This window comes from Fundulus heteroclitus, chromosome 9 (assembly GCF_011125445.2).
Source record: "Fundulus heteroclitus isolate FHET01 chromosome 9, MU-UCD_Fhet_4.1, whole genome shotgun sequence".
NCBI classification, from domain to species: domain Eukaryota; kingdom Metazoa; phylum Chordata; class Actinopteri; order Cyprinodontiformes; family Fundulidae; genus Fundulus; species Fundulus heteroclitus.
In genome coordinates this window covers 29,897,235-29,911,225 of record NC_046369.1, presented here as the reverse complement: position 1 = coordinate 29,911,225, position 13,991 = coordinate 29,897,235, and positions in this window count along the sequence as shown.

Below are 13,991 nucleotides of genomic sequence, written 5' to 3'. Positions count from 1 at the left end.
TGTAACAGAAAAACTCAAAGTCATACCTCAGCAAAGCACATAGTTCTGGTTAAAGGTCATGTTGAGCTCAGGTAAGACCTTTTTCTGCAGCCACTCCCAAGGAACAGGTCGGCATGTAGATCAGGAAATGGTTTTATTTAACCCCTTTACCAGCCTGCTTAAAGTGCATGGAATCAAGAAAAATATAGGTCCTTATTCATTCTAAAAGACAGTAGTTAAAAGAAATTTGCCTTTGTCATATTCACCATTCACCAATCCAGTATATGTGCAACCTCAGCCAAGCAGAGGTATTGAGAACTTGAAGCAAGAAAAGAGAGCTGAATTCATGGCATTTGTTTTTTAAATAGGTTTTTACTACATCTCTTTGTTGTAATTTGTATTTGTAATATGCCTTCATTGATTTCTTGTAGTTGTTTAGCTTCAATCTTTGGGTGCCTTCATTATCCTTTAAAAACAATGTGAAAAAAATCTTCTCTTAATTAGACCATTTAATGTTGAGAAGTCGCAAAGCGGGAGAAATGCCCTCAATCACCAACAGATAACAATTAAAACTTTATATCTACTCAACACAAAAGCTATTGTCTGGCAGGTCCAACTAAGATGAAGTGAGACAGATTAAGAAAAGAAAACATAGCTCACCATGAAGGCTTACAGACATACCCATTCCCCTGTCTCAGTGTTTTCAAATACAGATATTCACATCACCATGCACGTTCAAGCATGCACATAAACACTTATGGAGCTTCCTATTGATTCTGTCGTTCTCTTTTATCAAAGGGATAATTCAAAATGGTTGAAAATTGGTAGCATATTTGCATCTCTGAAGTTTATACCATCTTAACTGTCTGGAAAAAGAGGCAACCGTGGCAATTTGTTTTGAGGACTTACACACCCCAGATATAAAAGTCATAAAGCGCCTCCAAATGACAGGAGCCCAAGTGACGGGAGCCTGAACTATATACTGATTAATTCCACCAATAATCTGCCTTCATAGATCATGTGTAGAGCATAGGTCAGGGATGGTGGGGGGGGGGAAGCAAAGGTAACTTACCAACACAGCTGCATCAAACAGTTAAACTATCTCCTCAGTTGACAATCTACCTCTGCAAAGACTTTGTGAGGAACGTTCATTTGTTTCAAGTGTGCTGAAAGAAGGAAATGCTGAAGATATGCAGGACATTGGCCCTCAAATGCTGACTTTGCATCCTAATGAGTTGCTATACATCTTGATGCAATGGTGCACCATGAGGTCAACACCTTTAACCACAATATATGTGCACTATATGAAACGAGTGCGCTGAAATTGACATACCCACTTCACAGATGTGACAGGAATGACTATTTGCCAAATAAAAGGGCCTAATTTCCCCACATTTGAACATGTGTAAAAACACCTTTTTAGATAGGTATTTGGCAGAATAAGAAAAAGTATGACAGAAGCTAGAATTGGCATAGAGCTTTCTATGTGACAATGTTAATATTGAAGGGTTAATAGGTGGGATTTGTCTATTTGACCAATACAGCAAGACCAACATTCTGCTCAAGACAGAAACTACATGCCCTAGAATCAGCCACAAAGAAAAGAGCACCGTGGATATTAGGCAAAAAGATTGCTGTGATACTAAAATAATTATGTTTTGACTAAATAAAATACATTTGATCAAGACTTGAAGAATAGGTATTAGTCGCTAACACAAGCTCATAATATCTTCTTTTAAATGCTTCAGAGGGGTGATTGATTTCAGAAACCCTGTCCTACCAGGTTCCATTTGCTGTTTTTATTGCTTTGTTATTGTGTTTCCAGTCATTCTCTCACTCTTCTCTCATCGTAGTACATCTCAATACATCCTCAACCCCCATTTCCTCTGTGTCTGTTTCACTGATTCAGCCCTTCTTCCTCCTTCGTCTCGACATTCGTCTGTGAGTCAACCAGTCATTCACTTAAAAGTGGAAGACTAAAGTACCTGCTCAAATGTCATCAGCATCAATCCTGAATCTCAGTCATTTCAAACATGATGAAACTAGTGGGGGTTTAAAGGAGGGGGTATGAGGTTGGAGCTCTGAGATAAAACTGCCAGCGGACTTCATTGGAGGAGGAAGAGGAGGGGGGCAGTGAATTAGATTACATTTTCTCTATGTCATTTCATTTTCTCTCCCCCTACCCTTCGCCTCCCTAGAAAGCTATTGTAGACATTAACTAAAAAGCGCCTGAGTGTCTCGCCTGGAGCACAGCCTAGTCCGGGTGACATTTTGACAGAGTGGTCCTGGGCTTGTTTTGCTAAGGTTTGCTGCTGCACCGTGACTACACAGATGGGATCTATAATTGTGGTGAGCTAGCCAGTTAGCTCACGCATGAGCCTGTCAGGAAGCACGAAAGACACTTCTGAAGACGAGTGTCTGCTCAAAGAGCCATTGTCTGGTATTATAGCTGGAGGTGACAGGGCTATTAAAATGCACAGAGTCTGAGCACCCTGTGTATATATGTGTGTGCGTCTGGTAGTGATGGGTGGAGAGAGGTGTCTTTGCTATAATCCACTCTGTGGCACAAACCTGAGAGCTTTTTCTACCTCCATGCCTCCCCTCCGGCTTTTTTTCTTTCTCTCTCCATCATCCGGCCCTTCCTCCTTCTGTCTCTCCAGGATAAATCTTTAATGGAGGTTTTATTGTCCCTGATCAGCATTCTGCTCCCTGCATGATTATGCAGACTCATCTGAAACGCACACAGACATCTACCGCGTCCCTCCTTCTGACTTGATTCTCCCAATTTCACACCTTTGCTCCGTACATCTTTCTGATCCAGTCTTTTCCTCCTTTTATCATATTCACACACCAATTTATCCCCCACAAAAAAGACTCAAGTCTCTATTTCATCATCCAGTTTAACTGTAATTTATAGACTGAAACAGCCCTGTATGTTCCCTACTTTGGTATAAGTGTGTGTTTTCTTCATCTCCCTAGGGAGTGAGTGTGTAAAGGAGTAAAAAGGTGTTGTGCAGTGAATGTAAATCCTGATTGAGGTCCTTTCCTGGTGAGCCTGTAAAGGCACGTAGGAATAAGTGGCAGCAAACACGCCTGACATGTGAGCTTTGAGCAATGATTGATGCCCATCGGGCTGAGGTGTGTATCCATGTGTATTGAGTTTGTAAACTACTGAGTGAAAGCTGAAATTGTAGCAACAAGGCTCCTTGTGCTCACAGTAGGACAGATAGAAAATTACAGGATGTTTTGCTGTTTCCACCCCAGAGGTAAAGCAAAAGTTTTCAAGGGCAGAATTCCCCATTAAATGTGTGCTTTTGAAAATGAATAACAATAGTGTCCTTATTCGTGCACTTAAAAAGTCAGCTATTGACCACAATTGAGAGATGTTCATCTTGACCAGCCCTCATTAGTGACCTGTAAGAACCTCGAAAATATGATCTTCCTCCAAACAGTGAACGCAATCAGGTCACAACAACAACAATCTTTGATGTGAGAAAAAAGAGTCAAGTTAGGGTAAAATTGTATTGATATACACTCACCGGCCACTTTATTAGGTATACCTGTCCAACTGCTCGTTAACACTTAATTTCTAAGCAGCCAATCACATGGCGGCAACTCAGTGCATTTAGGCATGTAGGCATGGTCAAGAGAAACTCCTGCAGTTCAAACCGAGCATCAGTATGGGGAAGAAAGGTGATTTGAGTGACTTTGAACGTGGCATGATTGTTGGTGCCAGAAGGGCTGGTCTGAGTATTTCAGAAACTGCTAATCTACTGGGATTTTCACGCACAACCATCTCTAGGGTTTACAGAGAATGGTCCGAAAAAGAAAAAACATCCAGTGAGCGGCAGTTCTGTGGGCGGAATGTTGATGCCAGAGGTCAGAGGAGAATGGCCAGACTGGTTCGAGTTGATAGATGGGCAACAGTGACTCAAATAACCACCCGTTACATCCAAGGTGGGCAGAAGAGCATCTCTGAACGCACAGTACGTCGAACTTTGAGGCAGATGGGCTACAGCAGCAGAAGACCACATCGGGTGCCACTCCTTTCAGCTAAGAACAGGAAACTGAGGCTACAATTTTCACAAGCTCATCGAAATTGGACAATAGAAGATTGGAAAAACGTTGCCTGGTCTGATGAGTCTCAATTTCTGCTGCGACAGTCGGATGGTAGGGTCAGAATTTGGCGTCTACAACATGAAAGCATGGATCCATCCTGCCTTGTATCAACGGTTCAGGTTGGTGGTGGTGGTGTCATGGTGTGGGGAATATTTTCTTGGCACTCTTTGGGCCCCTTGGTACCAATTGAGCATCGTTGCAACGCCACAGCCTACCTGAGTATTGTTGCTGACCATGTCCATCCCTTTATGACCACAATGTACCCAACCCATGATGGCTACTTTCAGCAGGATAATGCGCCATGTCATAAAGCTGGAATCATCTCAGACTGGTTTCTTGAACATGACAATGAGTTCGCTGTACTCAAATGGCCTCCACAGTCACCAGATCTCAATCCAATAGAGCATCTTTGGGATGTGGTGGAACGGGAGATTCGCATCATGGATGTGCAGCCGACAAATCTGCGGCAACTGTGTGATGCCATCATGTCAATATGGACCAAACTCCCTGAGGAATGCTTCCAGCACCTTGTTGAATCTATGCCACGAAGAATTGAGGCAGTTCTGAAGGCAAAAGGGGGTCCAACCCGTTACTAGCATGGGGTACCTAATAAAGTGGCCGAGTGTATTTTGTAATGCAAACAACATTAAACACTTGGTGGTGCTTGAACACTGTCTGTAGACCAAAACAAGATGTGTTCTGCATCCGGTCCAGCTGCAGCCTGTCACCTTTTCCCCTCCACATCTCTCTTGTCACCTCGTATACACATATTTACAAAGGATATGTAAACAAGAGACTGTAAAACAACACAGAGAGATGTTGTGTGACCTCATACCATAGTCCATCTAAAAAGATACCTTTGGTTCTTCGCAAAACAATTTTGTAATCCTTTCTATCCAAAAAAAATTTTTGAAATTTAACTTATTGCTCCTTTAAAGATCTGAATAAAGAGCATGTTCCGATGGCGCAGGGGTAGTGAGCACAACCCTTTTACGGAGGCCTTAGTCCTCTACGTGGCTGACCCGGGTTGAATTCTGGCCTGAGGTCCTTCACTGTATGTCTTTCCCACTCGCTCAAACCCCCTTTCCAGTCAGCCTACTTTTAAAAAAAGTAGCCACTAGTGCCAGAGAAAGAATTTAATAAAGGAAGATCTAAATAAAAATATGCAACAATGTATTCAAGACTGTAGAAGGATGTAATGAGTATGCAACGGGTCCAGTTCCACCTGACATTGTTGAGGAAATTTGCACCAGTGGTTCTGCCTCCTGAAAAGGGGCAGAAGCCCATATCAGCCCGGAGACATTAGGAATAAGACCATACTTGCAATGTAGGATAATAGAAAATGTAAAAAGAAACAAAAAAGTGTTTTTTTTTTTTATTACATTGTTTTTGATTTTCTTGTTTTTTGTTTTTGTTTTTTTGTGCGTGGAGGGGGTGTTGTAAGAATAACTGAATCAACTAAATTAATTTTACAGCCTTAACATCTATTTATATCCTAGGTCCTAAACAGAAATAAAATTTGGCATCATAGGTCAAAGCTGTATAAAAACTGGAGTTACAAAATCAGCAACAACATTCTGATCAATGTGATGATCAACCTAGTGAAACGTTTCTCAGTTTTCAAATGCACAGCCTTCTGCATTTATGAATGTACGTGTGTGTGTGTGTGTGTGTGTGTGTGTGTGTGTGTGTGTGTGTGTGTGTGTGTGTGTGTGTGTGTGTGTGTGTGTGTGTGTGTGTGTGTGTATGAATAGGCAATGCACTGTGAATGATATTTTGTCCTTCAACACAGGCCAGGAAACCTATTCAGCATTGTTACTCAGCAGATTTGTCCAAAGTCATAGATGCAAACATTTAAGCACATAAACAGGCGAATAAGCACACTCTCCATAACGTATGTATTTGTGTACTGAAGTTGCAATGGCCTCGCCAGAGACCAGCCTTCAGAAAACTGATTTATGTTGCATGTGCTTTTTGTCTCTGAATGTGTGTTTGTGTGTCAGTGTGTGAGGCACGAAGGGAAATCTCCACCACTATGGACAGAAAGTCAAGTCTAAAGTTCATCCTATAATTCTAAGAAGAGGCCTGAAATTTGAATTTTTCAAACAAGCAAGTTTCATTTTTATTTATTTATTTTTAAAGCTTACGTCCATAAAAGTAAATATACAGGATTGTCCAGAGAAGTAGAAAAAAACCCAATGAATGTTTGAAAGCAAATCATAAAAATTGTAAATGTTCAGCAGACACAGACTGAGAACCACTGGCAGATAAAGGAGAGGACTGACCTTGCTGTAGGGAAAACCTTTCCAAAAAGGTACTTTGTAAGGTCTCTGTCCTCTTCACATCAGTGCCCCAAGGCTACGAGCTAACAACCACAGTAGTCATTTACACAAGGGCAATGTTTCCCTCAGAGTTTCATCACTTTTATTTTGCTTGTTTTCTCTCTCCTCAGCTCCCCCAGTAATCAAATCATAGCTTGATTTATTGCTCCAGTCTCTCATTGCTAACAAACAATTCAAGAGCATTTAAAAAAGTTTTTATTTACAACTGTATAAGCTTAGTTTTTTCTATTTATGGTTTAATTGGTTTAAAAATATATATTTTTATTCTTCTTAAATAAAGAATGAATGTTGGAGTGTTGGATTCAAGGTCCTGTGTAACAAAGGCAGACTGCATTTAAACACAATATGATTTCAAAGATTTCTTTGTTACTGAGTTTTAAGTACAAGTAACAAATATTTGTAGGATGTCGATAGCTTCTACCCATAATAAGACTTGTTTCTAGTCAGGAACCCATTATTTGTGTCTAGGGCTGTCCTAAGCTGATCCCAGGTATCTGCTCTTGTTGGTGGTGCCTCTTCCTTCTCACTCTGAGGCCCTTCCCAGGCTTTAACAAATTAACATTTGCTACTTGACTGCTTTTATGTGACACAGATCCATTTAGTTCATTGTACCTTATTTTTCGGACTATAAGGCGCACTAAATTTTCTCATACATTGATGGTGTGCCTTATATATGACTACCGTTGTGCTTACTGACTGATTTTATGTGGTACAATGCTCAGAAAAATCTGTTAAAATGTGTAAGTACGACTTTGGTTAGTAACGAAGCCGCTCCTCTCAATGGATATTCGGAGCATTACGGCACACTGTGTCACTACCTGATCAGACCCCTGAGGTGTCTACAAGACTGAAATGTCAAAATTAGAAGTGCATACATGCAAAGGCCCCCGGGTGTAGTTTACTCTGCGCGAGGTGTACAGGGCAGTGTAGTCCAACTACTCTGTCCTCCCGACAGAGACGGATAGCTCTCCCTCTCAAGAGAGAGCTGTGTACGTGAAGGGGGGTAGTGTTATTACACACCTGGGAAGAATATTTAGTGCGCCTTATAATCCAGTGTGTCTTATGGTCCAAAAATACTGTATTTTTCCCCATCCTTTTTTGTTATTGATCTTTATTTTTGTTTTGGGTTTTTTTTGTTTTTTGTTTTTTGTTTGTTTTTTCATCAAGGTTTCATATTTTGTTTGTTTTTATATGTGAAACCATAGACTTTATTAAAGCTTGACTGATTAATTGATGTTATTGTCGTTTCCCTGGGCCTAATTGGCATCTTAGAAATGCTGTGGCCTGTGGTCAGATAGATACTGTTATGCAATTAATTAAAAGTAAATTCTGCAAAAGGAGAAATAACCCATTCCCCTCTGTGTAGAACAAATCTGACCTGACACTAAAAGGCAGCCATGCTGTTTGCCTAAACTTTCAGGATTGGACATAACACTGATCACTGATTTGTTTTGGGGGGGTTTTGGAGGGGAGGGGGGGGGGTTGTTGTTGTTTTTTTTGTTCAAAGCAAATGGGAAAGTTTCTATGCACACACAGGTAACTGAAACCCAGAAATATGTTATGAGCTAAATTATCAATGAGTTTTATCAACACAGAAAGTGAAAAGGCTACCATTAGTCTAGCAATTTAGCAAAGTATTCCACATTACAGTTACAGTTATGTTCATGAAAACATTGAAAACTTGTTGTCTAGAGAGTGATCAGTTTGTTAGTATTTTGGTTTGTTTTTGTAGAGCATCAAAACCATTTCATAGATTCCAGTGAAAGTTTTTCTGCCATGTGTAGGGCCATACAAGTTGTGACCCAGTCTTCATTGTTATGGTTTGTTAGAAGTTATGTTATGTATCATTTCCTATCAACCTGCTACATTCAATGTATACTTAATAAATACAAATGCAAATAAGATTTGACATGCTTTCTTTCTGCTTTGCTTTTTTCCCACATTTAAACTAATGAGGTAGCAGACCAAATTTGATTTCATTGCCATGTACTAAAACTGGATAAAGGGATATAACTGATGTCAGGGATGGAGAGGCAATACAATAAGCCAGTCTAGCTCTCAGAGGCTTACTTTACACAACTTTTTCCATCTTCATTTGGTCTTGAGTCTTTTTTAGGTCTTTGATAAATACAGTTATTTAAAGCATATTGTGTTAAACAACTTATACTTTCAGATTTTATCTCACTCTCTCTTCTAAGTCCTAAATCAGATAATGTGTAGCTTGTGGAGTGCAACCATCAATCTGTTTAATATTTAACCAATCTGCACTGTATGAATAAATTAGTTATTCATTCAGCCTCTGCAAAGTGTACAGCATACAGGTTGGCAGACTGACTACTAAATGTTATTTTAGAAACGCCGCAATAAAGCCTTAATTTTCAAACAGCAACTGATCAAGGCCGGAGTTAAACTGCTTTTTAAGCCAAATTAATACAAGTAGTTCCCCCGATCTCGACAAGATAATCTCCTTCTGCGGGAATATCATGTCAGCTTCTCCTGAGAAACATTCGGGAAAAGACACAACGTCAAGTAGGCAGAAGTACACACTTTGACACATATACACCACCACGTTAGCACAATACCCATTCTCACCCTAACTGGGTCAATCCACCGTACATTCTGCAGGGGGAAGGAAGGAGGAGTTGCAAGTTTTTTGCTGAAATGGTGATAGGGAAAAAGCAGGCTCATTGGAAACGATTCTGCTGCTCGCTAATCTAGGCCAGATGTTTGAAGCAAGTGAGGATAAAAGGAAAGCAGACAACAGGCACGAGGATCCAATAGGATACCAAGTGAGAGGATACAAGCGCAAGGAGAGCAAATGATGAGAAGGTAGAGGGCAGAATGAAGGAAGACGGGGAAGACAGCGGCTGTGGAGAGGACAGTGGTTTCATTAGTGAGATTGATAAGATGAATGCAGAAGCTAACAGCCTCTCTGCTCTTTAGCTAAATGCCATCTCTGGGCCTATCAGCACCATCTCCAACAACAACACATAAATTACAGCGAGAGGGAGAGAGGGAGAAGGAGCGAGGGAGACGCGCACGCAGTGAAACAAATGGAAAGAAAGCATAATCATCAACATGAAACACACGAGGCGAAATGTACCCGCGGAGGTCTGGGATCACCGGCAACAGCAAACGGCTGATCACCTCATTTTGTCACCAGAATGTAAGCAACAGTACCGTAATGTATTCTGCTTGTAATGTGTGTGTGTGTGTGTGTTTGTGTGTGTGTGTGTGTGCGTGTGTGTGTGTGTGTGTGTGTGTGTGTGTGTGTGTGTGTGTGTGTGTGTGTGTGTGTGTGTGTGTGTGTGTGTGTGTGTGTGTCCAAGACAATGCGGTAAAAGGTCCGTGGGAGAGTCAAGACTGCCTCTATCTTCACTTACTAAATTAATCCGTGCAATATCTAGCACAGCAACACACACTTCCACACAATTACTAATGACATCCACCCGTCCTGAGGGCCTCTTACTAAAATGTTGCCTTTTACAAGGAAACTTAACAAGTGTGAAATTAGAAAGGTTACCGAATACACACGCAGACAATCACAGAGCATGTGGAAGGGATCGGAGCTCAGATGGAGAATAAGTCCTAATTGAAAAAGCCTCTTCCTTGCAGCCGTTTGCTGTTGAGGCGACACGACACAATAATACCACAGCTGTGCGATGTTTCAGGGTTTATCTCGACATTGTCAAAGACTGACTCGTGTGAGTTTATACAAAAAATTAACCATACCTTCTCCCCCATTGATTATATGCCTATAAACTATATTGGTTCACATAAAGTGTAAGACATTGAATAAAATAAAACAATCATTTATTTTGTTCATACTTCTAAGTCAGTGAAGTGACCGCTGGTTGGCTGACATGTCTTTGACCACAGCAACAAGATCATTTGCATTACACCTGTGGTTTTGATTGCTTGGGGTGTGTCGAGGTAAAATCCTGTACACTTCTCCCTCTAAAAAGTCTCTAGCTTGGTACTAATAAGAGGAATGAATGATCAAATAGAAGAAAAGAAAAAAGCATCCCTAGCTGATGCCAATTCTCCTAAGCGTGTTGACTGAGTTTACAGTAAACATCATTCTCTGGCTACAAATACAGCTCTGTTCAGACGTCTCTGTTTACTCCTCATAGAATGATCATCAAATTCATTTTAGGATTTTAGTTATTATCTTCATTGTATTTATTGTTCTGATTATGCAAAATACAAATTCAAAGCATTCTTAATAACAAAAGTTGAGAGCACAAGTTCTAATTATTAATTTTCTCTAATCCACACAGGGTCAAAGTTCTACATGTAAGCTCCAATACTTATTTTTATGACTATTAATGTTTGAAAAAAATGTCCCTTAGTAAGTTACTCTGGTTGCCAAACACTTTTTGCAGCTAGAAACTGGCTTCTGACATTATTCTGGCTGGATAATTGACCGCTCTTCTTTTCAGAAAGGGTCGAGTTATTTTCAATTGGTTTGTATCCTGGCGTTAACAGGAAACATGAAAGTGCTTAAGCATGGTCATTACATTTTCAATAGAGGTGAAGTTGGGTCCAATCCAGCAAATTTATCTACCTTATCTGTTCCAAAATAGCTTTTGTTTGTTGTTGGGTTTTTTTTTCCTTTTCGAACACTTGGCTTTTTCCAGGTTTCGACGAGCTGTGGATCTGAGGGAGTATGGAGGTAGTCCTTATTCCATCCACTTTATGCAATGCACCAGTACCACTAGCAGCACTACAGCTCACAGCACAAAGCCACCACGTCCATGCTTGACAGGAGATATGGCGTTCCTAGGGTTCAAAACGTCACTGTGACTCCTCTAAAACAGTTTTTTTTACATTGAGGCCAAATAGCTCCATCTTTGTCCTATCTGACCATAAAACCTCCCTCTAGACCATATTTGGCTTGTTTGCATTTGTAGCTGGACATTTCAGCTAAGCTTGAGCGTATTCAATTTAGAGTAAGGAAATCTCTATTTGGTCAGAGCTCTGTCAGTCCAACCGAGTAGCCCCTTTCAGATAATCATTTTGTTCTTTGATCTACTTTGTAGAAACTTTGAACCAGCTGTGACATCATCCAGGGAAGACAAATCACCCGCTATTACCATCTAATGTAGAACAGATTACTGGATCAATGTGTGCTTCTGTGCTTTTTTGTTACTCTTGTTGTGTCTCTGCTCTGTCTTCTCTAATCCCCAGTCGGTCGAGGCAGATGACCATTCACACTGAGCCTGGTTCTGCTGGAGGTTCCTGTTAATGAGGAATTTTTCTTTCCACTGTCGCTTCATGCTTGCTCAGTATGAGGGATTGCTGCAAAGCCATGTACAATGCAGACGACTCTCCCTGTGGCTCTACACTTCTCCAGGAGTGAATGCTGCTTGTTGGGACTTTGAAGCAATCAACTGGTTCTCTTATATAGGAAATTTTTTACCAATCTGTATAATCTGACCCAATCTGTATAATATGATTGGATTTGACTTTGTAAAGTGCCTTGAGATGACATGTTTCATGAATTGGCGCTATATAAATTAAATTGAATTAAATTGAATCGTTAAACCTACTGTTCATTAACCCCACATTTCTACATTAAAAATTTTGCTTTTCTATTGGTCTGATGCAATATTCTAATCTTAAATGGTGTGTCTTTAATCAGCTGGAGGTAGAAATAAATCTAAATTAACCAACATAAAGGGGTACCAGTTAAAGAAAGTCCCCAACATATTTAAACTGTGCCGCGTATTCATGTTTTGGAAAGTGATTGAAACTGTGAGTTGTATAATAATTCCAACTTCATAAAATAATAGTTGAATTAAATGATTAAAATTAAGTGAAGTATGTTTTTACTCTTGGAATAGTGTCTATAAAGTTCAGCCACAGGTCACCAAGCTGTAAACACTTAAAAAATGCAACAGCACAAAACTCGCAGTCAGGAGTTACCTTAATCTCTACTGAGTGGAGAATTAACCATGTTGGAGTTACCAAACATGGTTAAAACTGATGCACTACACAGGGTACTACAAGAGAAATTAGACACAGACAATGACTGAATGTAAACAACACTTAGCTCTGAATCAAGCCCCGCTAAAAGGCAACACATCAATTATTAATGTTGCTAAAGCCACCTGAGCTCTCTGAGGCTTGATCAAAGTTTCAGCTTTAAAATGCTCTTACTCCGGTATCTTTGTTTAAAAAACAAAATCATGGTCCATCAATGTCTTTTTACTTTTTTAAGCCATTTTCCAGCTCAGCTCTATAGAACACGGGTAATTTTCTTTTCTTTTTTTTTTATTACATATTAAACATCTCACTGTTTCACGAATACAATACGAGACCAGAAATTACCAGAAATGCTATAATATGCAAGTAATAACGTTAAGTTTCCACTGCTATGACCAGATTTTTATGGACAAGAACAAACTGATCCTGCTGAAAGGGGAATGATACATCATGAACCAAGAAGGTTAGCGCTCAGCCTTGCTACTAAATCCCGATCCTTTCAATCAGACCTAATATTTTGTATGTTCTTGAGAAAGCTAGATCTAAATTATTTTCAAAAGGGCTGCACAATAACAGTAAAACATGCAATAAGCAATAATGTTGGTTAATGTTGCAATGTGTCTTGGAATCAAGGAATACTAAAAAAGCATTCATGTCTTTCTGCTCTAGGTCCTATAGAACATATCCAGCTACTAGGAAAAAATATTTGTATTTTTCTAAACACCAGTTTAATCAAAGTGTCTTCTGGTTAACATTGTGCCTTTTTGGCAATGAAAAAACGTTCTTGTATTTTTTTATGACTCTACCTTTTTATGCTCATATGTAAGTGAAGCTTCACCAAACATCTCACTGGTAGAGAGAGTCTGAAAGTGTGGTAATAATTAGCTAACACTTATTGCAGTTCAGGCAGTTCGTCATGATATGCACATTGAATAAGGCAATATTGCCTTACAGATAAATTACTGATACATTGTGCATCCTAACGTTTCATTCAACCAAAAAGTTAATTTCTTTTGGAAAAAAGAAACAGGCATCTCTAAAAGATAATTAAACAATGTAGAAAGGAGCATTAATTACATTCTAATAAAGAAACAGCATGTCAAAAACCTTGTGCACTGATCAATGGAAGACTATTTACTGGCCTTACAACATTTAAACCATTCTTACAATTACTGAGCATCTTTTGTATGTTTTTACTGGTGTTTTAACAGTTTTTGTTTTTTTTCAGTGTTGATCTCAATGTCTTGGAAGTTTGGAAGGCATCCTTGGCATCACCCTACTCTTGAGCTCCCTCCACTGATCATTTGTCGGATTTAAATCATGTCTTGGCTGGGCCACTCCAAAAGTAAAAAAAAAAATATATATATATATATATGTAAAAGATTACTTGACACTTAAATATATTAGATGTATGAATACCTAAAACACAATACCCAAACCTAACAAGAAAAGAAGGAGGTTGTAATTTTTAAGGATCCCTATCAAAATTGAGGAAAACCAGAAGGTTTGCTCTGTTAGAGCAGCTTCAGTTAATACAAATGTGCTTATTAAAGGCTAAACTAT